Here is a 17,296-nt window from a genome sequence, read left to right on the forward strand (position 1 = left end):
AAACAGCTATAAGGCCGGCTATGATGTACGGAACTGAATATTGGGCAGTAAAAAAGAAAGAGGAACAAGGAATGCATGTGACTGAAATGAGAATGCTTAGATGGATGGGTGGAGTGACAAAAAAGGATCAAATTAAAAATGGGTATATTAGAGGAAGTCTAGGTGTGCGACCAATTGATGCCACCAAATGAGAGAGCATAGATTGAGATGGTTGGGTCATGTTCAACGTCGAGACGTTAGTCCCCCAATACGAAGAATCGCTGAAGTGTAGATTCCCAGTAGGAGTAGGAGAAGAAGACCAAAGAAGACCTGGGGGATACGATTAGAAAGGACATGTTGTGTAACGAGTCCGAAAGTCATTATTATTCTTGCTCCACCCTGTATACTCAGTCCGTTAATTATGAGTTGTGTGTTTCAGAGTATTACTTAATACGTTTTCTCATAATGTTGGAATGATTTTATGTTCTCAGGAATTCGGAGTAGATAAGTAACTCGAGTTGTTTACTATACTGAGAAAAACGGTCTGTCTTTATGCAGAATATAACGTGATTGTCTTTGAGTGTCTCAGTGATGCTTTATGGAAGCTCGCCGACAAAGAGCTAATTGATTTTGGGGACTGCAATATGCCAGGATATCGCTGTTATGTCTATATTATGAAGATTAAGTCGTTCTGAGTGAGTTTATATCATGCAACAAGTTCGCACGGGTAATATTGCGAACGTTGCGAAAAAGCCTGGGAGAATATTGAGCTGAGATATGAGCATCAGAATTTCTTTGAATGAATCCTATTTGCGGGAGAATAAGTTATTGCCTTTGAAGGCGTGGTTAAAGTTTGCTTAAATCTTTTCTATTCGATTTGAAATGAAGAGTGGAAATTAGCGAATTTTTGAATTGGTAAAACCGAACATGGTTGAGTAGGATAGAAAAATGGGGAGATGGAATGAGTTTTGGGTTGTACAGGAGTTCGAAATATATTCGAGATCAGTTCTAAGTAGTCGTGAAGAGAGAGTCTAGAATAAGAAGCTGAGGTCTTTCCGTCAGCAGGCTCTTTGCCTTGCTGACGGAGAAAATTGTTGAAAATAGTTCAATGGAGAAAATCAGTTGTTTATATTTAGTACATTTTCTTTGAGTTTTTGTTCCAGAGCCGAAGTATTCCTCAAGTGACTGCTGTGGTCGTAGAGAATGTAAATTCTCGACCGTATTTTGTGTTCCTAGTGATGGATTAAATACATCCATTAGTTTTCTTTTGTCGAAAAGTTCTTCGTTTTTTTAATAAATTTAATTAATAACAATAATAATAATAATAATAATAATAATATCCAAGTTTGCATACAATAAATGAACAATGGAATTTCATCTCTAATATAATTAATAACTGTACTTTGTCTGTAAAATTGAGTGTCGTTATGTGCCGTAATATAAGGACAATGTTTAACAACGTAACTGCCGCATGGATGGACTATGGATCACCCACGTATAAAGAATACATTAAGTTACTTGCGCTATTTTTAATTGTTGAACTCTTACGTTTTCTCGCGAATTGATGAAACTTTTTTTTTGATAACAACTTTACTGAATTTTATTTGTTTCAATAAACTAAGAATTAGGTTTAATTACTAGATTTTCTTTACCAATCTCTATCCTCCTTATAAAGTAATCACACACGAGAGTAGCCTACGGTAAGTACATATATTTTGAATAACCGGCATTTTTAGTTTTATATTTTTTTATGAGTAAACATATATTATATTTTCTTTTTTTATTATGGCACCCCCCGAGCAATTGAGTTTCAATTTTATTTAACATCTATTAAGAATCCACACCCTTAATTCCCTGAGCTACCGAGGTATATCAAAAAGTTAAGTAACACCACCTATATTTTTATATTTTGTTAAATTTGTCATGTTACATATTATTTTTTTGCCTTTGTTATCAATAGGGGTGCTACAGTTGGTAAAGGGGATTAATATTGATATGGCCCATGATAGAGTTGTGTGGAGAAATGCAATTACGGAAGCGACTCCACATAGGGATAAGACAAAGAGTTTCTCAGTATATTGTGTTTATGATATTTTCTTCGACTAAAAGCTTTTTATTCAGTGAAATAGCAGGTATAATTAGTAATAAGTAAAAAATAAACAAAGTAAAATATCTACTTGTCCAAATTATATTTGGACATTTTCCTCTCTTAAAGCTTTTATTAATTTTCTGTACTCTTCACCGTCTTGTACATTAACTTTTATCACTTCACTATTCACCAGTTTAGTAGTAAAGTTTGTTATCTTCGATTTAAGGAAGTTATATAGGACTTTATATTATTTGAAGCCTTCCACTAACACAGGTGGGGGCATTTTGGCTTTCCTAACTGCAGTTTCTTTGGAACTATGTTTTTGTGGTGAGATGTATGGTGAAGTATCCATCTTACGTTTCTTACTGGCTCTTGATTGAACCCTAATCCACTCTGTCTCCTTAGAGAGCTCTTCTTCATCTGTGAAATATTCTATTTCATTTTCTTTTTCAGTTAAATTAACTTTTGTTGCCAACTCTGTATATTGAGATTTTAACTGTGCTAGTTCTCTTTCAAGTATGCTTACTGTATCACACAATTTGGTTTTGTGGCTCTCGGCAGCTTTCCAAGCAATAAATAGAGTCTGCTCGTTTGCGACCTTTTATAATTTTCTTCAAAAAGCGTCTGGTTCACTTGCATAATCATATTTTGGTTGGCTTCTGCCATTGGTTCCTGTGTGTCAAGCACAGGCTGCTGGTTGTAAGCCATATTTACAATAATTCATATAAATAAACAATTTGACTAATTTAATAATTATTGTTTGAAGGACTGGCCTATTTTATTTTTATTTATAACACATGCGATAAAAACTATAAAAACATACATAGCGATAGCAGGCCTGTCCAGATCCACTCTGCAGAGACAAGGCCTGCTCTCAACTTTTGTTGTTATTGTTTTTCTATTGTATACTAATTACAGATACTAATAAATTATATTCAAATAAAAGAACGGCTTACCGCTTTTATACTCATTTCGTTGCACTACAGAACAGAGTCACATACACGTGCTTATCTTCCGATAGTCAATCGAATACAGGATGACATTTGAGATAGTTTTTAATAAACGATTTTATAAGAGAATACAATTTGAAGTTTTTACTTCTGCATGAGTTTTTTTCAAAAAAGTACTTCAAAACTGGAAATAAAGATTTAAGCTCGACTTTTCGATATACTTCGATTGATATGTCACACGTACTATTTCTGAGACTATAATATGGCACTTTCAGTTGGAACTTTTTAACTGGAAATGATATAAAAACCTAAAGTATACATTTTCAGGTCGCTTTCATATCATCTTCCACGTCATCCAACCATCTCGTTCGAGGCTTTCTTTTTTTCGTCTTCCGATCCGCTTATATTGTAATATTTTTTTTACTGTTGTCGCATGTTCTTGTCTCTGAGCATGTCCCGGCCATGACAGTCTTTGATTTTATCAAATATTACAATATCATAATAGCTCACAAATACAAAATAGATAGACACATAATACACAAACGCATAATGCACAAACAAATGATAGATAAGCAAACACACAAAATAATCAGAATTTGGTATGGACGGAAAAACTGATATGGACTAGTGAAAAAAAAAATCACCCTCAAAATTTTTAACTGGAAGCATGGCTGTTTGCCTAAAAGATAGAGGCCAAAGTAAGTCTCCCGTTAGGTTTGAAAAAACCTAACAATTAATAATCCTACACAACTTTTGGTTATAAATACACATCATCTTCTGTAAGTTTGACCGGTTCAACGTGCTTATTTTTGAAAGGGTTGTATTAAGAAGGAATTAAATGAGTCACTAGTGTATGCAAACTTTGAACAGGCATATCTTAACCAATTTTGATCTTAGAAAAAGATAAAGAATCCAAAATATGCATAAAAGTCAAACTTACACTTTTTTACTCTTTAAGATTTTTCGTATCATTAATACTTTTAAGTTATTTTAAAACAAAAACATTTTTTTTTTTCAGAAATAAAATAAAAATGAATTCCAACTCTACATGAATTCCAACAATATATTGGTCATTTCTCCTTGGACTTTTCTAACTAGAAGAGAAGCATCGATTATTAGAAGACTCCGAATTAACCACACCAAACTTACTCATGGTTGCTTAATGTCCTCTGAAACTCGTTCAACTTGCCTACATTGCAATGTTTTCCGGACTATAAAACACATCTATTGATATTGTTATACACACTATTGATATTGTTATTGACAAATTAGTTTTACTTTATAATAATTGCCTTACTGAGGGGATTTTCCCTGATGTACTAAAAGTAACAAAAGTGTTGCCACTATTCAAAAAAGGGTCTTTAGATGAAATTGGAAATTACCGTCCCATCTCTATCATTCCCATTTTCGGTAAAATTTTTGAAAGCATTCTTAATACTCGTTTGATAGAATATCTAGATAAACACAAAATACTTCACTGTAATCAATATGGCTTTAGAAAAAAGTGCAGCACTACACAAGCTATACAGAAAATTGTGAGAGATATAGTCGACGGCATGGAGGAAGGTCATTTCGTGTCTTTGACATTGTGTGATTTATCCAAAGCTTTTGACTGTGTTTCGCATAAATTAATGTTGGAAAAAATGCATAATTATGGTATAAGGGGAACCACTCTCAATCTATTTAGATCTTATTTAACAAATAGAACACAGGCAGTTTTTCCTAATAATAGCTATTCTGATTTGAACACGGTCGAATACGGGGTTCCTCAAGGTTCAATACTAGTGTAACAAAAATGAACTTCTGTTGGAGTGATATACTCCAACAGAAGTAATGAAAAAAAAGAACAAAATAAAAATGAAGAGAATGAGTGGGGTGTGTAGAGAAAGGGTGAAGTGGCTTCTACGTTGAGAAGCCGCAATAGGAAAAAAAATGTTTACCAACAATAAATGTAATAATGCCAGTGTAACAAAAATAAGGAAACTTCTGTTGGAGTGAAAGTAAAAAGAAAGATATGCTCCAACAGAAGTAAGGAAAAAAAAATAAAAAATACTACTGCAGGAAGTACTGAAGAAAGGGGAATTAGAAGGGATAGAAGTAGAAGTGGGAAGAGACAGATGCAAACTGAATAGAGTTGGCTAGTTATAGATGCAAGAGAGCAACTTGACACTCAAGGATGGATACGGCTCGTTTGCATGCCTGTCGAAGAACAGTAGCTCTATGTAGATAGTAATGATGACTAAAAGGTGAAATAATAAAATAAGAATAATGTACTGAAACTGAACGAAGATGGATAATTGCTAAAGACGAACAAAATAAATAAATCTAACAAATTATGGGCGCCATGAAAATGATTTTCGATCATTCTCCCAGGTATCTTATACTGCTGTCAAATATTAAATATATCAAACCTGTAATAATGAACATAAAGGAGTAGTAAAATTCATGATATACAAAATAAATAAATATTTATTAAAATAACTACTAGATTTTTAACAATCTCTGAGTTAGACAAGCATATATCATGTAACTCTAAAATGACATAAGTTATACAAGAAGCTATATATATTTTAAAGATAACAACAATAATGTTATCTGTTATAAACTTAAATACCTCTTACATATATATAGGGTACAAAATTACATAAGTCTTCTACCAAATGGTTATAGTACGCCTGCTACGTACAACTAAAGGAAACTGACAAAGATGAAAATAATACAAATAAATAGGCCCAAGCCTCACTAAGGGAAAATACAATAATGAAGTAAGTAAGTTAAGTATAAATAGAAATGAAGTTGAGATAAATACCGACGATGACCTAAATTAACCGAACAAATGGAATAAAGCGAATAACAGTAAAATATTTGGGAAACAAGCTAGTAATATTAAAAAAATAAATTTACCCGAATTACATAAACCAATATCAAAGCAATAATAAAGTATTAAAAACCTAATTTTCTCTAGGCTTATTCCTGTGCACAAGAAGTTACCGTAGATACAAAGTTTGGGAACCAAATAATCTAATATACAAATATGTCAAAAAAAAACCAGAGGTAACCTAAATCTGGAAAAAAAACATAGTGTATTTAACAGATAGTCTGAAATATAAAAAAAAACCAATAGTTACTAAACACCTCACTGAATGTTCCCAAACGAGGTTGCGGTTGCATCCTAGAAAATGATGCACCAGGATGGTGCGACTAGGCCCAGGTGCCAAGACGAAAATTGAGCTGGAACGCTCCCATAGCTTGTTCCCACAATTACTACCCAATGATGACTTGACTGTGGCTGTAGTGGTTTCCCAAGGTGGTCAAATAAGGTCTAGGACTTCATGGTAGGGTTTCTCCCAAATGGCTAAAAAACATTCCCAGTTTTATTTCTCCTTTTAAACATGAGCAAAAAGCAAAGGGAAGAAGAAATAATTGAGGAACTTTTTAGAAGCAATAGTATAGAAAAACCGACCATTAAAACTGGAACAAAAACCAATCTCAGGTAACCTTGAACTGTTTTGAGTGTGAATACATGGACAAATGACATTGAAATGATTTATTTGAGGAAATATCTGTAAAAATATATTGAATTTATAAACTATTGGATGTTGAATAATTTAAAACCTACAGAGAAATGGTAATTATTTTCAATATTAATTGAGAATTGCATATGTTTGGTTATGTCTAACCAAAAAATATATTAATATATAATTTTCCTTGAATGAATATTCAATAATCGAAATAATCTACATAAAATCCAAATAATGAGTTGACTAAGAAATTTAACAATGAACCTAATATCTCAAAGGTTCCATCACAAAAACCAAGGCTATACATAAAAAATTACTATGAAAAAGTAGATCTCACCGAATGATTCCTATTTATACTCCAACAGGAGTTGTCACCCACATGTCTCCTCACTCCAGACAATCCCTGGTGGTAACTTTTTACTTTACGTTAAATTGCTTGATGTTATAAAATAAGTTGGATGAAATCATCCGCCATTCTATATGGTACCTCTATTCGACACAACAGCCAACAGTCAAGTAAAGAACGAGAGGCGCTTCTCCGCCAAGGTAAACGTCAAACTCTCTCAGAAAACGAAATCATTCTCGATAGGTGGAGTACGTTCCATCACCGAGGTATGACGTCACCCCAGTAGTCCTATACGAGAAATTAGAGAATTTAAATGGAGACCGAGGAAAAATAATTATAATAATAATTAAAGAGCTAATTTTGTAACGTGACCGTTACAATCCCCTTCTACTCGGGAAAAAAAATTTTATCCATAAAATTTTTTTTCTAAACTTCAAAATATTAACAACTAAATTTACAATAGTCTAACAATCCACGTTGATTCGCAAGATTACTTCTAAATATAAACTAATGATCAAGGAAAAATAAATATATGACTCAAATTCATACTAAAATGTTACTGTTACTCTCTGCTACCAAATATTGACATAATATTGCTTAAAAGTCAAAACAGAACTAAATATTGCACTAAAGTTCATAATAATGCTAAGTGTCGAATTGGGCACCAAACCAAAATTGAACTATCCATGGACATCAGATTTATAAAGGATATATCCAAGGACGGAACAACCAGGAAAAGGTGTGAGCCAATTCGAACCATATCACAAGTAAATATATCAAAGTGAATATAAAAAAATCAGTAACTAAAATAAGTAAAGAATTGAACCCTTAATCCAAAATTGAACTAACAATGGACACCAGATTCATAATAGTATATCCAGAGAAGAACAATCAGGAAGATTTATGGAACAACTCTCACTAATGCCAAATAATACCAATAATAAACATACCAAAGAATCCAAAACTCAATAACCAAAATAGATGTGGAATCGGACACTTAATCCAAAGTCGGACTATCAGTGGACACCAGATTCATAAAAGGCATATCCAAAGTAGAACGACCAGGCAAATTTATGGACCAATTCACACCAATACTAAACCACATAAACAGATCAGGTCTACGTACACCCACATCCGGTAATACGAACCTATCCAACCAAATACACAAAATAAATGAAGAATCGGACCCTTATCCAGAATCGGACTATCAATGGACACCAGATTTATATTAGAGTATATCCAAAGAAGAACGATCAGGAAAATTTATGGACCAATTCTTACTAATACTAAATAAACTAAATTATTGGATCCAATGGTAACTAATACTGAACAAAATAAATAAATTAGGTCTATATACACCCTCATCCGGTAATATGGACCTATCCAAACTAAGTAATCAAAATAAGTCAGAATAAATTACTAACAGACTAAGTAACAGAGATGTAACCAAACTAAATCAAAGGTATGATAAATACCTACAGTGTATTGACTAAAATTTATAGAAACTACATAAACTTAATTCGTGCTGGTATTCGCGAACTATAGCATGTTGCTACAACAGATGTATTAGAATAACCAGACTCAGATAAGGTACCAATAATGTAAGAATAAGTAAGAAAGAAAACAGAATGAATGGTGAACTTACAAGGTCTATGACACCATGATAAATAATAGGAAGAAAAAAAAATATGATAAGTGATAAAAAAAAATGTCGAGAACGAGCAACAATTTCAAATAAAACTGCAGATGGATAATGTCTTCTCGCCTACATAGAAGTATTCAGGAAATATTCCGGAATCTGAAGAACGAATAATAAGTAAGGAAAGAAGTGGGAATATACTCTGAAGAACAACTCATTTGTCTAAACACTCCAAATTCTGAATTAAATGAATTCGCAATGTATCGGGATAGTCAAAGCATTGATCGATAAATACGTGTACACTAGGATCTTTACCCATCAACGGTCAAAGTCTAACATACTATGAAGTAAGAGATAAAATATAAACTAAATAAACTTCCCTATCAAATTGAAAAAAAAACTGGAATACTTGGACTAATTACAGAAGAATGGTTAGGAAATGTGGCCAACATTTCCTGACCAGAAATATTATGATGAAAAAAAAAACATCCGCGTACTCATCCATGAAAGACATAGATCACGAAGTCAATTGAACAGCAGTGATCAGTTGCTGAGCAACAACCTCGAACCCACGCATTCACAAACCAAAGTATCAACAGAGTAATGACAACTAGTCCAAAAGAAGAAATCAATACATACATCATCCATACATACATACTTAAAGACTTAAGAATCCGTACATACGTCAAACTTCCAAACTAATTCCAGAATCATAGTGTGTAGGATTTAAGGATATAAATTATTATAAAGTGTTTAAGATATTGGAGACAAATGTTAATAGAGTAACCTAATAACAAATTATAAACCACATCTTTCCAATATGTCAAATTCAAGAACAAGATATAGAAATAATAAAAAAAATTAGTAAGTAATCAAATATTCAAAATATAACACATAAACTGAGATATAGTAGCGTACATTATGATAAGTTCCATAGTTCCATACAAAATATCAATATTAAACCAACGTACTTGTCTGAGCTTACATATTGAAAAGTGCACCATTAATAATGCAACAAAATGATAAGCTCATAAACCAGAGTACTACATAATAATTAAATGACTAAGTAATAACTTAAAAGTCATCAACAACAAAGCCAAAAAGATGAAATCGATGAAATGTAGGTACCTGCACTACCTGATGATTAAAAAAAAACAACATTAGATTAAAATATAATAATAAAATTTGAGCCAAACGCAAACCGAAGAAGAGATTGGCTCAAAAAACACTGCTAAGTCAATCCTCTTCTGAGCATTGTTCTAAAAGTTAATAGACAAATAAGGACTATTATCAATGATTCTTAGCTAACAAAGAATTTATATTAAAATCTCAACCTAAAGTATCTGATTTCTATAAGCATTATATTATGGTACCCACATTGATATAATATTATTATCAAAATTAACAAAACTAGAAGCTGAGATGGATAATGGAACTACTTTACCATACAATAATTATAATTGTTATGCTTAACACTACCAATTAAAGAAAATAAAATTTTGGATGAACATCTGTAATCATCCGAACCATGCGACTTCAACGTATCATGTATAGAAGCTAGTGTTCTGGACTGATTTTGCTTTGTGGTGTGTGCCTGTCTTACCAAACAACCCAAATATCAAAAATAACAAATATAAAATATAATCTAAAGTTTGTAAGACAAATATACATATGGAGAAAATATTAGCGACACACCAACAAATCAAAAATGCCAGCAAAATATATAAATGATCAAATCAATAAAGTAAATGAAATACCTAAATACTGAAAATGATTTCTAGTTATGTATAAAATATAACCATACTAGAAAAAAAAAATGCATATAGTCACAGATTAATTGTATGTGCAAACATACTCCCATTGGTAGAAGGACTAAAAATTCATAATAAAAGAACATATGTCAGATATGTATACTCAGTCTAAATACACAAATAAGTTTCCAATAAAAATACAAAATTCAAACTAAAATATGAGCTGTACCACTATAACTGAAAATGAGGTATCAAAAATAAACTAACCAAAACCAAAAGCAGTATAAGTCTACCTGTTTAGTATTAATAAAAATTTAAAGACCAAAAATAAATCAGAAGTAACATGTATACAAAGATATCAAAAGTTAATAAAACAGAAAATTCCAATAAAAGAAAAATGAACTAAAAGAACTACTGTCTTAGAACCATAAAACGGTTGGCACCACGCATTGGGCAGCCAGTGTAACAAAAATGAACTTCTGTTGGAGTGATATACTCCAACAGAAGTAATGAAAAAAAAGAACAAAATAAAAATGAAGAGAATGAGTGGGGTGTGTAGAGAAAGGGTGAAGTGGCTTCTAAGTTGAGAAGCCGCAATAGGAAAAAAAAATGTTTACCAACAATAAATGTAATAATGCCAGTGTAACAAAAATAAGGAAACTTCTGTTGGAGTGAAAGTAAAAAGAAAGATATACTCCAACAGAAGTAAGGAAAAAAAAATAAAAAATACTACTGCAGGAAGTACTGAAGAAAGGGGAATTAGAAGGGATAGAAGTAGAAGTGGGAAGAGACAGAGGCAAACTGAATAGAGTTGGCTAGTTATAGATGCAAGAGAGCAACTTGACACTCAAGGATGGATACGGCTCGTTTGCATGCCTGTCGAAGAACAGTAGCTCTATGTAGATAGTAATGATGACTAAAAGGTGAAATAATAAAATAAGAATAATGTACTGAAACTGAACGAAGATGGATAATTGCTAAAGACGAACAAAATAAATAAATCTAACAAATCATGGGCGCCATGAAAATGATTTTCGATCATTCTCCCAGGTATCTTATACTGCTGTCAAATATTAAATATATCAAACCTGTAATAATGAACATAAGGGAGTAGTAAAATTCATGATATACAAAATAAATAAATATTTATTAAAATAACTACTAGATTTTTAACAATCTCTGAGTTAGACAAGCATATATCATGTAACTCTAAAATGACATAAGTTATACAAGAAGCTATATATATTTTAAAGATAACAACAATAATGTTATCTGTTATAAACTTAAATACCTCTTACATATATATAGGGTACAAAATTACATAAGTCTTCTACCAAATGGTTATAGTACGCCTGCTACGTACAACTAAAGGAAACTGACAAAGATGAAAATAATACAAATAAATAGGCCCAAGCCTCACTAAGGGAAAATACAATAATGAAGTAAGTAAGTTAAGTATAAATAGAAATGAAGTTGAGATAAATACCGACGATGACCTAAATTAACCGAACAAATGGAATAAAGCGAATAACAGTAAAATATTTGGGAAACAAGCTAGTAATATTAAAAAAATAAATTTACCCGAATTACATAAACCAATATCAAAGCAATAATAAAGTATTAAAAACCTAATTTTCTCTAGGCTTATTCCTGTGCACAAGAAGTTACCGTAGATACAAAGTTTGGGAACCAAATAATCTAATATACAAATATGTCAAAAAAAAACCAGAGGTAACCTAAATCTGGAAAAAAAACATAGTGTATTTAACAGATAGTCTGAAATATAAAAAAAAACCAATAGTTACTAAACACCTCACTGAATGTTCCCAAACGAGGTTGCGGTTGCATCCTAGAAAATGATGCACCAGGATGGTGCGACTAGGCCCAGGTGCCAAGACGAAAATTGAGCTGGAACGCTCCCATAGCTTGTTCCCACAATTACTACCCAATGATGACTTGACTGTGGCTGTAGTGGTTTCCCAAGGTGGTCAAATAAGGTCTAGGACTTCATGGTAGGGTTTCTCCCAAATGGCTAAAAAACATTCCCAGTTTTATTTCTCCTTTTAAACATGAGCAAAAAGCAAAGGGAAGAAGAAATAATTGAGGAACTTTTTAGAAGCAATAGTATAGAAAAACCGACCATTAAAACTGGAACAAAAACCAATCTCAGGTAACCTTGAACTGTTTTGAGTGTGAATACATGGACAAATGACATTGAAATGATTTATTTGAGGAAATATCTGTAAAAATATATTGAATTTATAAACTATTGGATGTTGAATAATTTAAAACCTACAGAGAAATGGTAATTATTTTCAATATTAATTGAGAATTGCATATGTTTGGTTATGTCTAACCAAAAAATATATTAATATATAATTTTCCTTGAATGAATATTCAATAATCGAAATAATCTACATAAAATCCAAATAATGAGTTGACTAAGAAATTTAACAATGAACCTAATATCTCAAAAGTTCCATCACAAAAACCAAGGCTATACATAAAAAATTACTATGAAAAAGTAGATCTCACCGAATGATTCCTATTTATACTCCAACAGGAGTTGTCACCCACATGTCTCCTCACTCCAGACAATCCCTGGTGGTAACTTTTTACTTTACGTTAAATTGCTTGATGTTATAAAATAAGTTGGATGAAATCATCCGCCATTCTATATGGTACCTCTATTCGACACAACAGCCAACAGTCAAGTAAAGAACGAGAGGCGCTTCTCCGCCAAGGTAAACGTCAAACTCTCTCAGAAAACGAAATCATTCTCGATAGGTGGAGTACGTTCCATCACCGAGGTATGACGTCACCCCAGTAGTCCTATACGAGAAATTAGAGAATTTAAATGGAGACCGAGGAAAAATAATTATAATAATAATTAAAGAGCTAATTTTGTAACGTGACCGTTACACTAGGACCCACTTTGTTTCTTATTTATCTGAACGATCTATTTCACTACATTTTTCCCATAAAATGTGTGTGCTTTGCAGATGATACCACTCTCATAAATACTGATATTAATCATCATAATTTGAAAATTAAAATAGATAGTGATACTGAGAAAGCAAAAACCTGGTTTTTGCATAATGGTCTGAAGCTAAATGAAGACAAAAATCAGAATTTGATGTTTAGTTCTGACCGGAAGTATGTCTTAGGAAATAGTGTTAAACTCTTAGGAATTTTCCTAGATGATAATTTGGACTGGAGTGCTCATACAGACTACTTAAGTTCTAAACTTGCTACAACTATATTTTTGATACGCAACTTAGTTTTTATGATCCCTAAAAGTACCATTAAAATGATCTACTTTGCACTGTTCCATAGCCATTTAAAGTACGAAATAACTGTTTGGGGTGGCTCTTGTCACGCAGACAGAATTTTTAAGTTACAAAAGAAAGTAGTGAGGATACTTGCAGGAGCAGAGTATAGGGAACACTGTAAACCTTTATTTCAGAAGTTAGGTATTATGTCACTACCTTCACTCTATATATATGAGACGCTGATTGAAATTCATTCCAACAAAACTAAGTTTAACATAAACTCCAACTTCCATGATCACCATACAAGATCGAGCGATGCTATTAGAGCACAACGTTTTAGGTTGACGAAAAGTATAAAAAACTCAACTGATGTTAGTTTGTACAATTTTTTGCCAGATGAAGTAAAAAGTCTTCATTTGCAGTCGTTTAAAAATAAAATAAAATCACACTTTTTAAAACATTGTTTTTACACAAAGACAGAGTACTTAGGTACCGCTTATAATACATTATAATAGGTACACTAGTTTGGTCAGGGTTTTTTTGCCGATTATGACGATATTTCATATTTTTAAGTTTATTTCATGTCTTTAAGTTTTTACATAGAGTGTTAAATTGTTTAATTGTGTTACTACCTGTTTGTATATCTGTTCATTATAATTTATAATATTTATCTTTTAAATTTTGTCAAAATTTTATAATGCAGGTACGTACCCTTTTGACTTGTCAAAAACAAAAAGAAATTTTGTATATTTGATGAAATAAATTCTATTCTATTCTATTCTATTCTATTCTATTCTATTCTATTCTATTCTATTCTATTCTATTCTATTCTATTCTATTCTATTCTATTCTATTCTATTCTATTCTATTCTATTCTATTCTATTCTATTCTATTCTATTCTATTCTATTCTATTCTATTCTATTCTATTCTATTCATCCTCACCGAATGTAACTTATTCACCAACCTGTATTCATCACTTGATATGAAACCTACTGTTAAAGAAATGCTCAACAACCCTATAGAGATCATGAAAACTATATCGTTTTTAAAAACCACTCAGCTCTACAAGAAGATTTAATGTCAGACATTAGTTAAAGTTATCCTATTATATCTGTACCTCAGAGCTAAACTGTATTAACTCCATTTTTTTTGAAAAATTGTATTTTTTCACTTTCTACGTAACAGACTTCATATCTTTCATATGCGATACCATATTAAATCCTATTTAATGTGGTTTCAAAGATAGGCAACGTTAAAATGTATTAAGTCCGTCCGTAGTTCCGAGCTAAACAGTCGTTTACACTTTAATACCCAGCAAAATAAAAGTATTATCGGTAGTATTAGTGGAGTTAATATAACTTGCACATTTACGAAGTACTAACTCCATGGAACGATGTAAAACCGTGGTGTGCTACTGGTAGTCAGTATTCCGTGGAAAATAAATGAAAGTAGAACTAAATGACAAGGATTTTGAGACAACTGTTCCAACTGTTCACCTTTTATTATAAGCAGTGGCGGCTCGTACCACTTTAAGAAGGTGGTGCCACCACTCGGGCAGCCGCCAAAATTTTTAGTGACGGATTCACGATATTGTCAAAAAAAGGTATACTGACAACAAAAACTAAAAAAAATATGCGCGGATACTTTAATCTTATGTACATATCTTAAGTTTATTGATCTGAGGTGCCAAGCAATTGTCCAACATTGATCAAAACAGTTCCGTAAATTAATTAATAATAAAAACCTCTTAACCTACCACCTGCATTTACTGCTGATAGTGCTTGAAAATTGTTATTACGATTTAGTCTCTATTTACCAATTTATAAAAATAATACTATTTCATTATTCACACACATGCACAAATTTTTGTAATGTCACTTTTAAAGTTTACGATATATGAAGCTCATTCTTTTATTTTTTGGTTGCAAAGTTTTCAATGACTTTATAATTAAAATTATCGATACAATTTACAAAATGCTTTTCTGCAGATAGTATACCTAAAGCACTAGGTTTCGATGTAAACATCGAAAAACAGCGTTCTGCTTTAGATGTTGATATAGGAATGGTAACTAAAATACTTAAAAGTTTAATAGTTTCTTCAAATGTGCTTTTTAAACCTTCCCTCTATAATAAAACCGATAGCGAAACAGCCCCAGAGGTAGTAATTAATTCGTCTCGCTAATAGAGTACCTACTTCTAATTCAGTTTTAAACCGAGTTTTGCTTAAAAATTAAAATTGTCTCCATGGTTCATTAAGAAACGATTCGTAGAACTGATGCTTATAAGCAGAAAACTTCTCCGACATAAATCAATTAGAAGCAACTAAAAGTCCGGAGAAGGTAGACCTTTGAAAGATCTGGTACTTTGAATAATATGAACCTTCAAGTCGTTGTCTAATTCGGCGCTAAAATTGACCAGCTCCTTAAATATACCTCTATTTTCTGAATTTTCTTTTTCGTCGTGACCTCTTAAAGCTAACTCGAAAGCTCCACAACACCTTATAACATTTGTAGTTTTTTTTTTCTAGCGAAAAACCACCAAAAAAATTTTTAAAATACTAATCTTTATTGTCAATTAATAAATTAAACTTAATAAATAATCAAAATATTATCAAAATACCCACGATCATGATGCACTAAAAGTTTAATTATAAATACAAAAACTTTTTAACAGAAAATATACATAATAAAAGCGACAAACCAGCACGTAAAGGAACTCAAAATAAATAGACCTGGCTTCATACCCTCGTGCCTGGCACAGAGATTCTAATGTTGTGGTATACTAATAGTCCAATATAGCTCTTTCTCTGTCACTTACACATAATGCTCGTAAAATCTTTCTCTCTTTACTCGTGCCAGTACTGACTTCGGCGCGAAGGAGATTCTCCTGTCGAATACTCTCCGCTGTCGGCAGGGATTGTATTGCGCCCATAGTTGCCATATTTTATATAATTTATGAAGATCAAAAGAAATACACACAAAAAAATTAATAGGAATTAAAAAGTTTTAAAGATAAAAAATATGTTTATGGATAGTTAGCAAGGTAGTGCCATGGCTCTATGGAACTACCTCACGGGCCGCCACTGATTATAAGTAAAAAAACTCAGCAGAATACAAACCTTTCGTATGTCAGATGTTGTCCACTGTGAATTATGTAGCGATAATTTAGGATTACTTTTTTCAAAACTAATTTTAGTTCGGAAACATTCCAATCTGTTGATCTTAACAAAACTCCTAGGCGTGTTGTGTTTCCTGCGGCCCTGCCTGTGATTCACGATAAGCCAAAGGGATTTCGTAATTTTTATAAAAATTTATCCCACTCCGATAAAGTAGATTAGGATTTATAAAATGTTTCCAAAATAATTGTACGTGAACAACACTCATGATCCTTTGAGTTTCGTTTTTCGTTAGTTTTGTTTACTCATTTTGTTTTATAGATATTGTTTATTTTATTTAATTAAAAAAAAAGTGTTCTTAACTAAATTTTATTTCATGTATCGTATTATCTCCAGATTATTTATTCATGTGTGTCAACTTACCGTTATATTATCTCCCGAACATGGTAATTGTTTTCAGGCCAAACAGTATTAACTCCATGTTTTTTCAAAAAATTTAAGTGGTATAAAAATAACAAATACAGTAATATATAGTATCATTTATACTTATCAAATAGTGTTTATCACATATTTGAAGAAAAAGAAGTTAAAATTGTATTTTGTAAATGTTATGATTAAAACTTTATTGAGTC

General features: G+C 31.8%; 2 long non-coding RNA genes across 2 annotated transcripts; both read right to left on the bottom strand.

Moving 5' to 3' along the window:
- Positions 1–5,469: 5,469 nt before the first annotated feature.
- Positions 5,470–7,839, bottom strand: LOC126888173 (uncharacterized). Its single transcript, XR_007699445.1, has 2 exons — positions 6,877–7,839; positions 5,470–6,373 (listed from the first exon to the last, which is right to left on the bottom strand). It is a non-coding gene; the product is annotated as an uncharacterized LOC126888173 (long non-coding RNA).
- Positions 7,840–11,403: 3,564 nt separating this feature from the next.
- Positions 11,404–13,191, bottom strand: LOC126888172 (uncharacterized). Its single transcript, XR_007699444.1, has 2 exons — positions 12,811–13,191; positions 11,404–12,307 (listed from the first exon to the last, which is right to left on the bottom strand). It is a non-coding gene; the product is annotated as an uncharacterized LOC126888172 (long non-coding RNA).
- Positions 13,192–17,296: the final 4,105 nt, after the last annotated feature.

Source organism: Diabrotica virgifera, chromosome 7, assembly GCF_917563875.1.
Source record: "Diabrotica virgifera virgifera chromosome 7, PGI_DIABVI_V3a".
NCBI classification, from domain to species: Eukaryota; Metazoa; Arthropoda; class Insecta; order Coleoptera; family Chrysomelidae; genus Diabrotica; species Diabrotica virgifera.